At 57.9% G+C, this 12,807-nt stretch overlaps 1 protein-coding gene across 1 annotated transcript in view; it reads right to left on the bottom strand.

The window, feature by feature from the left end:
• The window catches only part of CCR6 (C-C motif chemokine receptor 6), a 30,199-nt gene extending 19,034 nt beyond the window's left edge, over window positions 1–11,165 (bottom strand). Inside the window, exon 1 of the mRNA XM_078447564.2 lies at window positions 10,876–11,165. The gene's annotated coding sequence lies outside the window, so the exon portion shown is untranslated. The remainder of the gene's footprint in view (window positions 1–10,875) is intronic.
• Between the last annotated feature and the right edge of the window lie 1,642 nt (window positions 11,166–12,807).

Raw genomic sequence — 12,807 nt, 5'->3', positions numbered from 1 at the left:
CTCCAGTCCGAGAAGTTTGACGGTGAATGTGAGAAGTCCGTTCGGGACAAATTCCGGGTGTGGTTTGGTGAATGAACATCGCAGCCGTAGGAATCGCTTTAGACTCCGAGGTGAGGCTGTTTGCTCCACGCTAACTGCCGGCCGGCAGCCCTGGGGCCTGGGAGGGCCTCTCCGGACCCTCGACTACAGCACCAAAGTGAGGCCCCGGCCAGGCAGCCACGGCCGAGAACCCACACTGGCTCCCTTAAGGAAGAAGAAGTTAAAAGGGACACCAGGGACTCGGCAAATGTCGATAATCATGAAGAAACCGCTTCTTAAATCATAAAACGTATAGAATGGTCAAAATGTCAACGATTTCAAGCCACAGTCGTGTAAAGAATGTTTCTCAGTCCAGTCGCCTTCCTCACAGTTTGTACTGTTTCCTTAGAGGATGACAGAGGGTCTGACGGGCTTTCAGCTTGGAGGTTAGTGTCAGAAGGTGTTTGACACTCAGGTGACCGACGTCTGCTGGTGGGCACGTGGCCGGAAAAGTCGATGCCCCTTCAACCGCTGGGAAGGCCCGTGGCCCTCGCTGACTCAACTCCTGCTGAGCAGTCCCCGCGGCCCAGGATGCGGGTCACAACGCAGTCGTCTGCAGCGTTTGTGGGGAGCACATCCGGGTCTTGTTTGGGGCGGCGGGGTGCTGACATGGTGAGACCCCGCTGACCTGGGCACCTGTGGGTCGGTGCTGTGTTTCCTCCCTGGGATGGCCCTGGAAGAGGCCACTTTCACTTCCTTTCCTCCCCAAATGGGAGTGCCGCTCGTGCGTCCGAAGGTACACTCTAATTTCCGTCTTCTTGAACCTGCATTGCACTTGGCCAGCGGCCTGACCGCTAGCATCCAGCGCGGGTAGCGATCGGGGATTTCGGAGGCCGAGTCACAGAAAGGCAGCCCCCCCACGGCCGGGGTGCAGGCCTCCTCTGGGACCCCGGCCGAGACCGTGCGAGGAGGGGCCGGAAGCAGCCTGGCGGGGAGCTCGGCTGGGGTCCCCGACACCAGCCAGCCCCCTGGAGCCTTCGCAGGACTCAGGTACCTGCCGCCCTCTGACTTCACGTGCACCAGAGCCGCTCAGCTGAGCCAAGTCAGCCCCCGGAGCCACAAGAGTTAATAACAAGTCACTGTTGTGAGCCACGGCTGGCCGTGGTTTGCCAGCAGATAGGTAACCGGAATGCTCTCTACCGTTCATCGTGCATTCTACACCTCTTGTGAAATCATCAAGAGGCATTAAAAATGATGAAATCTTGCCATTTGCAGCAACATGGATTGAACTGGAGGGTGTTAGGCTGAGTGAAATAAGTGAGGCAGAGAAAGACAGATACCATATGTTTTCACTCCTATGTGGATCGCGAGAAATTTAACAGAAGACCAGAGGGGAGGGGAAGGGGGGGAGAAAAGTTACAGAGAGGGAGGGAGGCAAACCATAAGAGACTCTTAAAAACGGAGAATAAACTGAGGAGGGGTGGGGGGTGGGGGGGAGGGGAATGTGGGTGAGGGGCACTGAGGAGGGCACCTGTTGGGATGAGCGCTGGGTGTGGTACGGAAGCCAATTTGACAATAAATTATATGGGAAGGAAGGGAGGGAGGGAGGGAGGGAGGAAGGAAGGAAGGAAGGAAGGAAGCAACAAAACACATCCTCCCCAAGAGAGGCAGCAGTTGGCACAGGTGCTGGAAGTGGGGGCAGGATGAGGGAAGGAATGAGGAATGGAAAATGGCGGTGTTCCGGGAAAGGCAGGAGCAGGTACGTCGGTGATAGGGTATCGAATCCAGCAGTGGCTTAGATCCGTGCCACACCGTTTGGGTCTATCCCTTTTCTTCCGTATACAAATAAGAAAATGCTATTCATCGAGTGACGTCAGCAAATCCCCCAGTTAGGATAAAAGTGCATTTCGTAGGGGACTCACCGGCTCTGCCGACATCTCAAATTTTAGGATTTGCAAGGACGTCAAGCTGTACACCCTTCAGGTCCGCTGCCTGCTATGCCTTTGCACCTGCCGAGTTTCGACACGGTTACTCTACGCCCTAAACTCTCTGGCCTGAAAACTGTACTCGTAAAAGGCACTCCACACCGACCTAATTTGCCTGCTATAAGCTCACATTCCAGATGACCTACCACGTGCGTGGTGCCATGAACACAGATGGCTGGCGCGGTCTAGTTCCTGCTTTTAAGAACCTCACACGGCGCTGTGCCGTGCGGCAGGGCTGAATGTGACTCATCACCGAGGAGACGCGTCGAGAAGGGGGGAGTGGAGAGGAGGAGGGGGTGCGTGCTCTGGCCGCTGCAATGGTCCCAGGGGCCTTGGGGAAGAAGGACGGTGCTCGGTCAGGAAGCGCGAGGGGGACCCAGCCAGGTAGGAAGGGGCAGGGGGGCAAGCAGCACCCGCGAGGGAAGCACAAACAGGGGCCAGAACAGGAGACCGGCAGCAGGCGAGTTTGGTGAGTCGTGCAGTGACAGGTCACGGAACCCACTGCAGAGGAAGAGACAGCGGAATCGTGATGCAGAGAGGGGGGAGCCGGCGGACTAGGGACAAGCTGTCCAAGGACTGGCACCTGGCACTGTGGGTACATACCTTGGCACTTCCCTTATTCTGTTTCGTTAATCCTCACACAACACCGTGCTGGCGTTGTCCAACTGAAACTCGGAGAAATAAAGCAACTTCCTCAAATTCATACGCTTCAGAACTTGAGGAGGCTCAACGTCATGTCATCTGATCCCAAAGTTCAGGCATGTCTGGGAGATGTTTTGAAAAGTTAGTAAGAAACAAGAGAAATGATGCCAAAGTTTTCATCTCAACGGGGTAGAGAGAGATGAGCCCAGGGAAGTTATTTCGAAGTTTGTAACGTGTTCCTATGAGGAGAAATCACAGACACTGATCTGAGGGGGAAGGAAACGAGTTGAATGTAGGGTACACGGGTTGTGAGGAAACGGAGGCTTGTGCCACTGGAGATTCTTGACAAGACTTAGATCCATCTCAGCCGCAAACTGGTTGTTTGTCAAGTTAATCTGGGGGTCTGTCTCCTCCTTGATAAGATAAAGGTTAGGGATTTATAAAGGATTCATGTGAAGATTCATAAAGTGCTTATCACGCACAGTGTTTGGCCCACAAAAATTGATGATGATGCTGGTGGCGATGATGATGGTGGAGATGACGGTGGTCACGATGGGAATGATGGGGCTGGGGATGATGGTGATGATGATGGAGATGACAGTGGTCATGATGGGAATGATGGGGCTGGGGATGATGGTGATGATGATGGAGATGACGGTGGTCATGATGGGAATGATGGGGCTGGGGATGATGGTGATGATGGTGGAGATGACGGTGGTCACGATGGGAATGATGGGGCTGGGGATGATGGTGATGATGATGGAGATGACGGTGGTCATGATGGGAATGATGGGGCTGGGGATGATGGTGATGATGATGGAGATGACGGTGGTCACGATGGGAATGATGGGGCTGGGGATGATGGTGATGATGATGGAGATGACGGTGGTCATGATGGGAATGATGGGGCTGGGGATGATGGTGATGATGATGGAGATGACAGTGGTCACGATGGGAATGATGGGGCTGGGGATGATGGTGATGGTGATGATGGAGATGACGGTGGTCACGATGGGAATGATGGGGCTGGGGATGATGGTGATGATGATGGAGATGACGGTGGTCATGATGGGAATGATGGGGCTGGGGATGATGGTGATGATGATGGTGGGGATGCTGGTGATGGCGATGGTGGTGTTGGGTCCTAAATGAGCAGCTATAGCAGAGGTGCAGAAAGAGCTCTGTGTGGAGAGGGTGTGGTTGAGCTCAGAGGTGTGGACGGAAGCTCTCCGAACCTGCGCTTATGCTTAGGAGCAGAAGGACAAACTGAAGTGAGGGAAACAGGAAAGAAGTGGCCGGAAGAACACGCCACACAAGAGTTGCCACGGCGTTACTGAGGCAGACAGGGCAGGACAGGGCCTGAAGGCAGGTGCAGAGTGAGGACTCAAACGCGACCTTCGTGTGCGGTCGCTAGGGTTCACGGTGCTCCCTGAGGACAGACTCTCAGTGGGAACGTCCGGGTGAGGGCTGGTTGCGAGGGTTTAAAGGAGACGACACCGAGGAAACCGAGGCCGCAGCTGTAGGAAATCTGTTGCCGAGAGATCAGCACTGAGACTCGAGGCCACGGAATGGGGCGACGGAGAGCGGCAACCACGAGCGCAGTTTCCAAGACTCAGCGCCTCTGACCCCACACCGGACCCCCGGGACCCTCACCCGGGCACGGATACCACCCCCTCTGGCTCTCTGACTCGGGTTGTTTCTGCTTAGCCCCCGGGCACAGCCCACGAGTGCAGAGAAGACCCCGGCCCCTGAGAGACCAGGACGGAACCCCCAAGCCCACAGCAACAAGGGTCAGCCCTTCACGCCAGCATTGGCCTCCTCGTTCCCCTCGTGGGGCTGCCGGGATCAGGGCCGACCAGCCGGGTTCGCCAGCAACGGGAGGGCCTCGCGGGATGCGGCAACCTCAGGGCTGAGACCAGGACGGTCCTGGGCCGGTCACTCTGCGTGTGACGGAAGTCACGGCCCCGGGGACTGGGGTGAAGGAGCCCATCCACCCTGCCACAGTTAGGACAGCCGGCTGCCTCGTTGCAGAGCATGACTGGGCCTGAAACCAGGACGGACGAGGGGAGGAGGGAGGCTGGTCGGCCTGGGGCCGGGAGGCCACGGGGAAGGTGGCTGCCTCCCCCCGCCCCCCGGGACAAGCGCCCGCTGGCCTCCTTCTCCGTTGTATCAGAGGAAAACTTGGGCCAAAAGATATGGAGACGGTTCAGCTGGGAGACAGGAGGAACTGGTGGGGGGGAGGGGGAGGACTGGCTTCCCGGTCCTGGAGCCGTTCTCTCCCCTCCCCAGATGTGCTGTGCAGCCGAGTCAGGAGACTGGACACGGCGGGTCTGTGGCCTCACGTACCCGGGAACGGAGGTTAGTCTGGCCTGAAGCTAAGGAGCTAGGCGGTAGTGGGAGCAAGGAAAGGCTGGGAGGGCAGCGTGTGGAAGAGGCAGTCCGGGGCCCCGCGAAAGGGTCTGGGAAAGCTGGGGAGTCCAGGAGAATGAGGGACGCGAGCGAGGCAGTGTAGGAAAGTGCTCCTGTGGGAGCGAGACAGGTGCGGGCTCCCCCCGTCTTCCAGAGACACAGCACGAAGGCGAGGTTTGGCCTCACGCCAATAGCCACCTCTACAAAATTTTGCTCGAGGTCCCACGTTTAAAGCTCTAACTCTGGGGCGCCTGGGTGCCTCGGTCAGAGGAGTCTCTGATTCTCGATTTCGGCTCAGGTCATGATCCCAGGGTCGTGGGATCCAGCCCCACGTCGGGCTCTGTGCTGAGCGTGGAACCTGCTTAGGATTCTCTTTCTCTTTCTCTCTCCCTCTCCTCTCTCCCCCCCACCCTCTCTCAAAAATAAATAAATAAAGTTCTAACTCTGACCACAACATTCTAGACACCGTAAGTGTGAAAAATTATGAGTTGTTATAAGTCAAAGTGAGAAAGGATGAGAAAACTCTGATCGGAATGGAGCGTGGGATGGGAAACATTAAAGCGACAGTGGTGAGGGCTTAGGGGGTTAATGTAAGAAGTGTCCCTTTCTTTCCATGTCTCTCAGACACATGGTCAACGAGATACGCCGTTCACACAATGAAACAATTTCTATGAACTGGGAGATGGGGACTGCAACGACCATGACAGGTACCACTGCTGGAAAATTTGCACCCTCTAGATGTTTCCCGACCATCTGCGCTGTCTGGGTGTTCCTGTAAGCGTCATTTTTTGTCAGTTTCCAGAACCGTGAGCAGGCTAGTTTGCTTCAAGGCAGATCCAGGAAATGTCGGATTGCTGGGCACCAGCCCCGGCTCGGTCCGGGCAGCCAAGGAACATGCCCTCCTCTACCGGACGACATGATCACGATGAAGAAAACAGCTCTAAGTAGCCCTAAAACGAACTTCCAACGGGACGGGTCTGTCTCAGACTCACTGAAAACTAGCACAAAATGCCTCCAGGCGGGCATGACTAGTTTCGCCACAAGATAGAGCGAGGACGACGGGAGGGTCTGCTCGGCACCTTTCCGCCAGATCGGGAGCCCAGAGGACTCCGGGCCGGGCTCGGACCCCCTGGCCCACGCGAGGCTGGAGACGAGAGACCCCCGTGCCCCTGTGCCAACCACGGTTTCAGAAGCGCTTGCGGGAGGAACTCCCCGGGTCAGTCCAGCTGACCCCACAGACCCCGAGAAAGCTCAAACTGACCAAGAGAGCAACGGACACTGACTTGTCCCATCGTATTTTCATTTAATTGTACGTACAAGACAGGGGACGGTGTTGTGCTCAAACATCTGTTTATCTGCCAGAAAGAAATCTGGAAGCCACACGTCACATGACTTTGATGTCAGATAAAGCCACAAGAAAGGCTCAAGCCTCCTTCCTTGAGCCTGTAAAGACATCGTCGCCTCAGTTCCCCACGGGGCTCGCTGTGCATGACGGGGGAGAGGTGCCGAGCAAAGGGCCGGAGGCCTCCGCCGATTCATTGCGCTCCCCGGTGACCCAGATTCGGGACCAGATGCATTTTCATTCTGATGGCAAAGGCCAGGCTGATTTATAAAGGTGCTACAGACATGAGAAAGGGGACGTGGGCATAGACGGTCACAGGCTGCTCCCACCCCCCCCACACACACCTCAGAGACACCGCAGCTTATACCCCTGCACCCCCACACCCCACACGCCCACACGCACATGCCTCACACCTCAAATACACCACATACACCCCCACACACACCCACACACACACACACACACACCCCAAACCCCTCCGGGAGTCACAGCAGGCAGCTGCTTCCATGGTTTGGACCAGAAAAGGGGGGTTGCTCATCCCTGCAGCAAATTTACAGGGAGAACAAGGCCAGCAGCCCCGGCGGCCTCCTAACCCTGGCCGGTGAGTACACTGACCCGTCCCTACACTGGCCCGTCCCTACGGCTGAGGCTCCATGCGGAGCCCCCACCCCTGCAGGCCGGGTGGGGCCTGCGATCCCGCAGTCCTAGCACCACGCTTGAGCAGGAAGGGTCCACACGGCCTCCGCTGAGGGCTCCGAGTTTGCATTCAGGAAGCTCATGGTGCCCTGGCCCCCAGGACTTCAGCCGCGGTACCGCGAGGAGGAGGGTGTGCCCGGGGCCGGGAGGAGCCCGGAGTGCTCCCCACCTGGAAGGACGCCGATGGCGGGAGGAGGGCGCCGAGCGGGGAGGCGCAGAGCCCCGCTTCTGGGACCCCCGCACCCCCGCGTGGGCGGGGACCCTCCGCCAGCGAGGCCGCCGGCCCTGCCTCGGTTTCCCCCCTTTGCAGCCTCTGCCTCTCTCCTCGCTTCTCTTCCTCCGACCTCTCGCCCTTCCTCCCCGGCCGCCCGTCTTTCGCACCTGTCTTCTTTCTCTGCTCGGTGCTGTTTTCGACACACCCGCTCCCTCGTTCTTCCTCCAAAACGAAACAAGGTTTGAAAGGTAAGAAGGAGTGTCTGTGTTTCCGAACCAGGCCTCTCTGCCACGGAACCCTTCTCGGATTTTAAGACCGGCGTGTGGCCATTATGTCCTCTGAGCTCTGACCGAGGACCTGAGCACCGAGCCTCCCGCCCTCCGCCCCTCGGCGGTGCCCGGCGGTTGCACGTGACTCCAACGAAGGGCGATCGTTGGCAGCTTTGCGCTGAAAGCCGAGACCTGGCCGTCGGACGCGAACGCGCCGCTCGAACGGGCCGCCAGAACGCGGCCAGCCCCGCCCCGGCGTCCCCGCGGTCCCCAGCTTCTGCCGCATCGCGCCCACTGCCGGGCCCCGGCTGTTCGCCTCCCGGGGCCCCGCCCGTCGGCCCGACGCGACCCCCCCGGTGACGTGCGTGGCGCCGTCCAGTCTGTCCTTCGGGATCCGTCCCCTCCCCTCCCCCCCCCCCCCCCCCCCCCGGCCCTTGACGGCTGCCGGGCCTGCGGCTCTCAGGGTCTGACTCAGGCACTTGACCTTTCCACTTCGGGAAGCCAAACAGCCTCACTTATCAGAACTGCGCCTAAAATGAGAGTCGGCCATCTGAGTGTGCACCTGAGGGTCTCCCCTGGGAAAAAACTCACAAGGTTGAGGTCCGGGCTCAGCGGGACTTATTTTGGTTGCGCAGTCTCTCTCTCTCTCCGGCTTCGTTTCCTCTTTCTGAGTCGGCCTCAGGGACTTGATATAATTAGATGAGAGACCTCCAGGTAAGGGACGGCTCAGAAGGTCTGAGACATTTAATACGAGCAAACACAAGGCAAGATCCAGGCACATGTCCCCAGCATCGTTGTGTAAATGCAGCAACGGTATTTTTTTAATGGCATCAATAGCGTAACCCACAACACGGCGAAACCATTTGTCACCCATTTGTCACTTTCGCCTGGAAGAGATGTTATCACAAGAATATCTTCCCATGAATTACACCATGGGGAAGCCTCTTGGGCCGCACCCAGGAGGACGTGCCCATACGAACGCGTGTTTATGGGTGGCCCCGCGCCCCCAGCCGAGCTCACTCCAGGCTCCCCCACCCCTCCTCCTGCCGTCACCCCTGCTGGCCAGCACCCCTCGCTCTCCTCCTGCCTCCCCCACCCCTCCTCCTGCCATCACCCCTGCTGGCCAGCACCCCTCTCTCTCCTCCTGCCCCCCCCACCCCTCCTCCTGCCATCACCCCTGCTGGCCAGCACCCCTCGCTCTCCTCCTGCCTCCCCCACCCCTCCTCCTGCCATCACCCCTGCTGGCCAGCACCCCTCTCTCTCCTCCTGCCCCCCCCACCCCTCCTCCTGCCATCACCCCTGCTGGCCAGCACCCCTCGCTCTCCTCCTGCCTCCCCCACCCCTCCTCCTGCCATCACCCCTGCTGGCCAGCACCCCTCGCTCTCCTCCTGCCCCCCCCACCCCTCCTCCTGCCGTCACCCCTGCTGGCCAGCACCCCTCGCTCTCCTCCTGCCTCCCCCACCCCTCCTCCTGCCGTCACCCCTGCTGGCCAGCACCCCTCGCTCTCCTCCTGCCCCCCCCACCCCTCCTCCTGCCGTCACCCCTGCTGGCCAGCACCCCTCGCTCTCCTCCTGCCCCCCCCACCCCTCCTCCTGCCGTCACCCCTGCTGGCCAGCACCCCTCGCTCTCCTCCTGCCTCCCCCACCCCTCCTCCTGCCATCACCCCTGCTGGCCAGCACCCCTCTCTCTCCTCCTGCCCCCCCCACCCCTCCTCCTGCCATCACCCCTGCTGGCCAGCACCCCTCGCTCTCCTCCTGCCCCCCCCACCCCTCCTCCTGCCGTCACCCCTGCTGGCCAGCACCCCTCGCTCTCCTCCTGCCTCCCCCACCCCTCCTCCTGCCATCACCCCTGCTGGCCAGCACCCCTCTCTCTCCTCCTGCCCCCCCCACCCCTCCTCCTGCCATCACCCCTGCTGGCCAGCACCCCTCGCTCTCCTCCTGCCCCCCCCACCCCTCCTCCTGCCGTCACCCCTGCTGGCCAGCACCCCTCGCTCTCCTCCTGCCCCCCCCACCCCTCCTCCTGCCATCACCCCTGCTGGCCAGCACCCCTCGCTCTCCTCCTGCCTCCCCCACCCCTCCTCCTGCCATCACCCCTGCTGGCCAGCACCCCTCGCTCTCCTCCTGCCTCCCCCACCCCTCCTCCTGCCATCACCCCTGCTGGCCAGCACCCCTCTCTCTCCTCCTGCCCCCCCCACCCCTCCTCCTGCCATCACCCCTGCTGGCCAGCACCCCTCGCTCTCCTCCTGCCCCCCCCACCCCTCCTCCTGCCGTCACCCCTGCTGGCCAGCACCCCTCGCTCTCCTCCTGCCTCCCCCACCCCTCCTCCTGCCATCACCCCTGCTGGCCAGCACCCCTCTCTCTCCTCCTGCCCCCCCCACCCCTCCTCCTGCCATCACCCCTGCTGGCCAGCACCCCTCTCTCTCCTCCTGCCCCCCCCACCCCTCCTCCTGCCGTCACCCCTGCTGGCCAGCACCCCTCGCTCTCCTCCTGCCTCCCCCACCCCTCCTCCTGCCATCACCCCTGCTGGCCAGCACCCCTCGCTCTCCTCCTGCCCCCCCCACCCCTCCTCCTGCCGTCACCCCTGCTGGCCAGCACCCCTCGCTCTCCTCCTGCCCCCCCACCCCTCCTCCTGCCATCACCCCTGCTGGCCAGCACCCCTCGCTCTCCTCCTGCCTCCCCCACCCCTCCTCCTGCCATCACCCCTGCTGGCCAGCACCCCTCGCTCTCCTCCAGGCTCCCCCACCCCTTTCTCCGGTCGTCCATGTCACTCCCTCCCTCTCCCCACACAGCCTCTCCCCTCCTCTGCACTCCATCCATGTGGACACACAGCAGCACCCCGTGTTGTAACACAGCCCACGGCGTGCGCGGCAAGTCAGGGAGACTGTGTGGGGCTTGGGTTCGTAGAGTGTGCCTGTCTCCCTTACAGTGATGGCTCATGCCCATGACTGCTCCTAGTTTCCTAGGCTCCTGGCCAATGCTACGGGCCTCTCAGCGGGCAAGCCCCCGGGCATCAGGTCACAGGCAGCTGAAGGTCGTGTCTGACGTCTCTGTGAGACAGAAAGAGCGCCGACGCTGGCATCGGACAAATCTGGACCCAAATCCCTCCACTGCCCCAGACTGACGGGGTGACTTTGTCCGAGTCCCGAATCACACCCGCCTCCAAGGACCATCATCGGAACTTGAGGATATCAACTTTGCAACGTTTTTTTTTTGTTTTTTTTTTACCTTCAAGTCATTAAACAGTTATTAAGACAACACAGGTACGACATTTTCTAAATTCCAAAACAAACCAGAAACTTACCAGTGGGAGAGGGAGCTCTTTGTTCCACAAAGAAGCGGCCACTGCCTTTTCCCCTTCAATCTCAGATTTCTTAAATCTTCAGGGTTCTCTTCACCGGCGTAAACACCCTGGCCTTCTTGCCACATAAGACCGCGTGAATGCTGTCCCGCCCAAGGACCCCTGCGCCCTGGGTGTCCTTACGCTCACTGCCGGGCGACCTTCCCGAGCGACGGCTCTCTCATTCTTGGCCCACACGCTGGGCGGTGTGGTGAACTGCCTCACCACAAATTTTCTTCTTCCAGAACATACTTCAGATCACACAAAGGTAACAAGTAACGTGGAGGAAGGAAGACAAGTTTATGCAAGTAGGTCACTTGATAATCGCAATTTTAGATACACATTCTTTTTGTTTCAGAATTATTAGTCTGTGGAATATCTTTTCATTCTTCTTGGAAATTCCAAATTAATGAGAATAATTATAAAGTTCTCTGAAAAGCTCCACACAATACCTAATGAACTTTATAACCAACTACCCACGTTCCTGTTCTGAAAAGAACAAAAAGCCTGAAAGAAAATGTGAGTGATGCTTTTGTAGGTAAAAATACAACGAATAGAGAATCAGTGTGTCGCAAACATCACCGGCCAGTGATCACCTCAGAAAGAAGGCATCACCCAGTTGCAAAGGAGAAATTCCCCCCCGTTGTTTTCCTAGCTGTTTTCTGCAGCATGTGGCCATTATATCACAACTTGACCTATTTAAGGAGAACAGAAACCCGAGTTTTCATATCCCCAGAGCAACTATCAAAATTCAGTTTGGGGACAGCCCTGTAATTCAAGGGGCAATCTGAGTTACCGTCTCTATCTATCTAAAATGGGCATTATTCAAGCTACAGAGGCCCCAGGAAAGGTCCCAGCTCGACCATTGATATAAAACACAAGACTCTGTTGGGCAAAAGTGATAAGACACACCTCTGGTTCGTCTGCTTCCTTTCTTTTTCAGAGGATAATCGGTAGTATTGTTAATGTCAATTAACTCTTGTATAGACACAAATTAGAAGGTATTTTTCATGTTTATCATTTCGTTTCATCCTGACAATTTCCGTAAAGTGTTTGACGAATAGAAATGTTTTACAGATGGGGGGCCTGGGTAGCTCAGTCGGTTAAGCGTCTGACTCTTGGTTTGGGCTCAGGTCATGATCTCGTGGTTTCATGAGTTCGAGCCCCGCGTCCAGCTCTATGCCGTCAACGTAAAGCCCGTTTGGGATCCCTACCCCCGCCCTCTGCCCCTCCCTCACTTGCACTGTCTCTGTCTCTCTCAAAGTAAATAAATAAAAGCAAAAGACAAAAAAAGAGACGTTCTACAGATGGAAAGAAATTAGCACGTAGATGTTCATTTATGTTAACATTTCAGGTTAATGTTAACTGATTTGCCCGAGTCTGTAAATCAGGAATAGTGGACTCAAAAAGCAAGCCCCGGGTCTTCTAAGTCTCCTTACACTGTATTTGCTGAAGGAAACACTTACTGAGCACCTGCTATGCGTCTGGCACTTTTCTAGGCAAAAGGGTTACAGCAGTGAATAAAACAGACAAAATCCTTGAGCCCGTGGGATTCACATTCTAGTCATGGGAGCTGGACAATAAACAAACTAAATAAAAAGATATACAGTATGGTGGATGGTGGTAAGCTCCAGGGAGAAAAATCAAGCACGGGGGGGTCAGACAGGGACTGTCGAGGCCATTTCAAGTAGAATAACCAGGGAAAGTTTCACTGAGAAGGCACGACTTAAGGGGAGCCCTGAGGGGGGGGGGGGGGGTGAGTCATACGTTCGCCTGGGGAAGGAACATTCCAGGATGAAGGAACAACAAAGACCGCGTCCCTGCAGCACACATGTCCCCGACATGCTCGAAGCCAGTGTGGGTGGGGTGGGCCAGGGGAGGCCGACCGGAGTTGAA

This window comes from Panthera onca, chromosome B2 (assembly GCF_046562875.1).
Source record: "Panthera onca isolate mPanOnc1 chromosome B2, mPanOnc1 haplotype 2, whole genome shotgun sequence".
In the NCBI taxonomy this organism is placed as follows: Eukaryota; Metazoa; Chordata; class Mammalia; order Carnivora; family Felidae; genus Panthera; species Panthera onca.
Note: the sequence above shows the minus strand (reverse complement) of the source record. Positions and strands in the feature narration are given on the sequence as shown.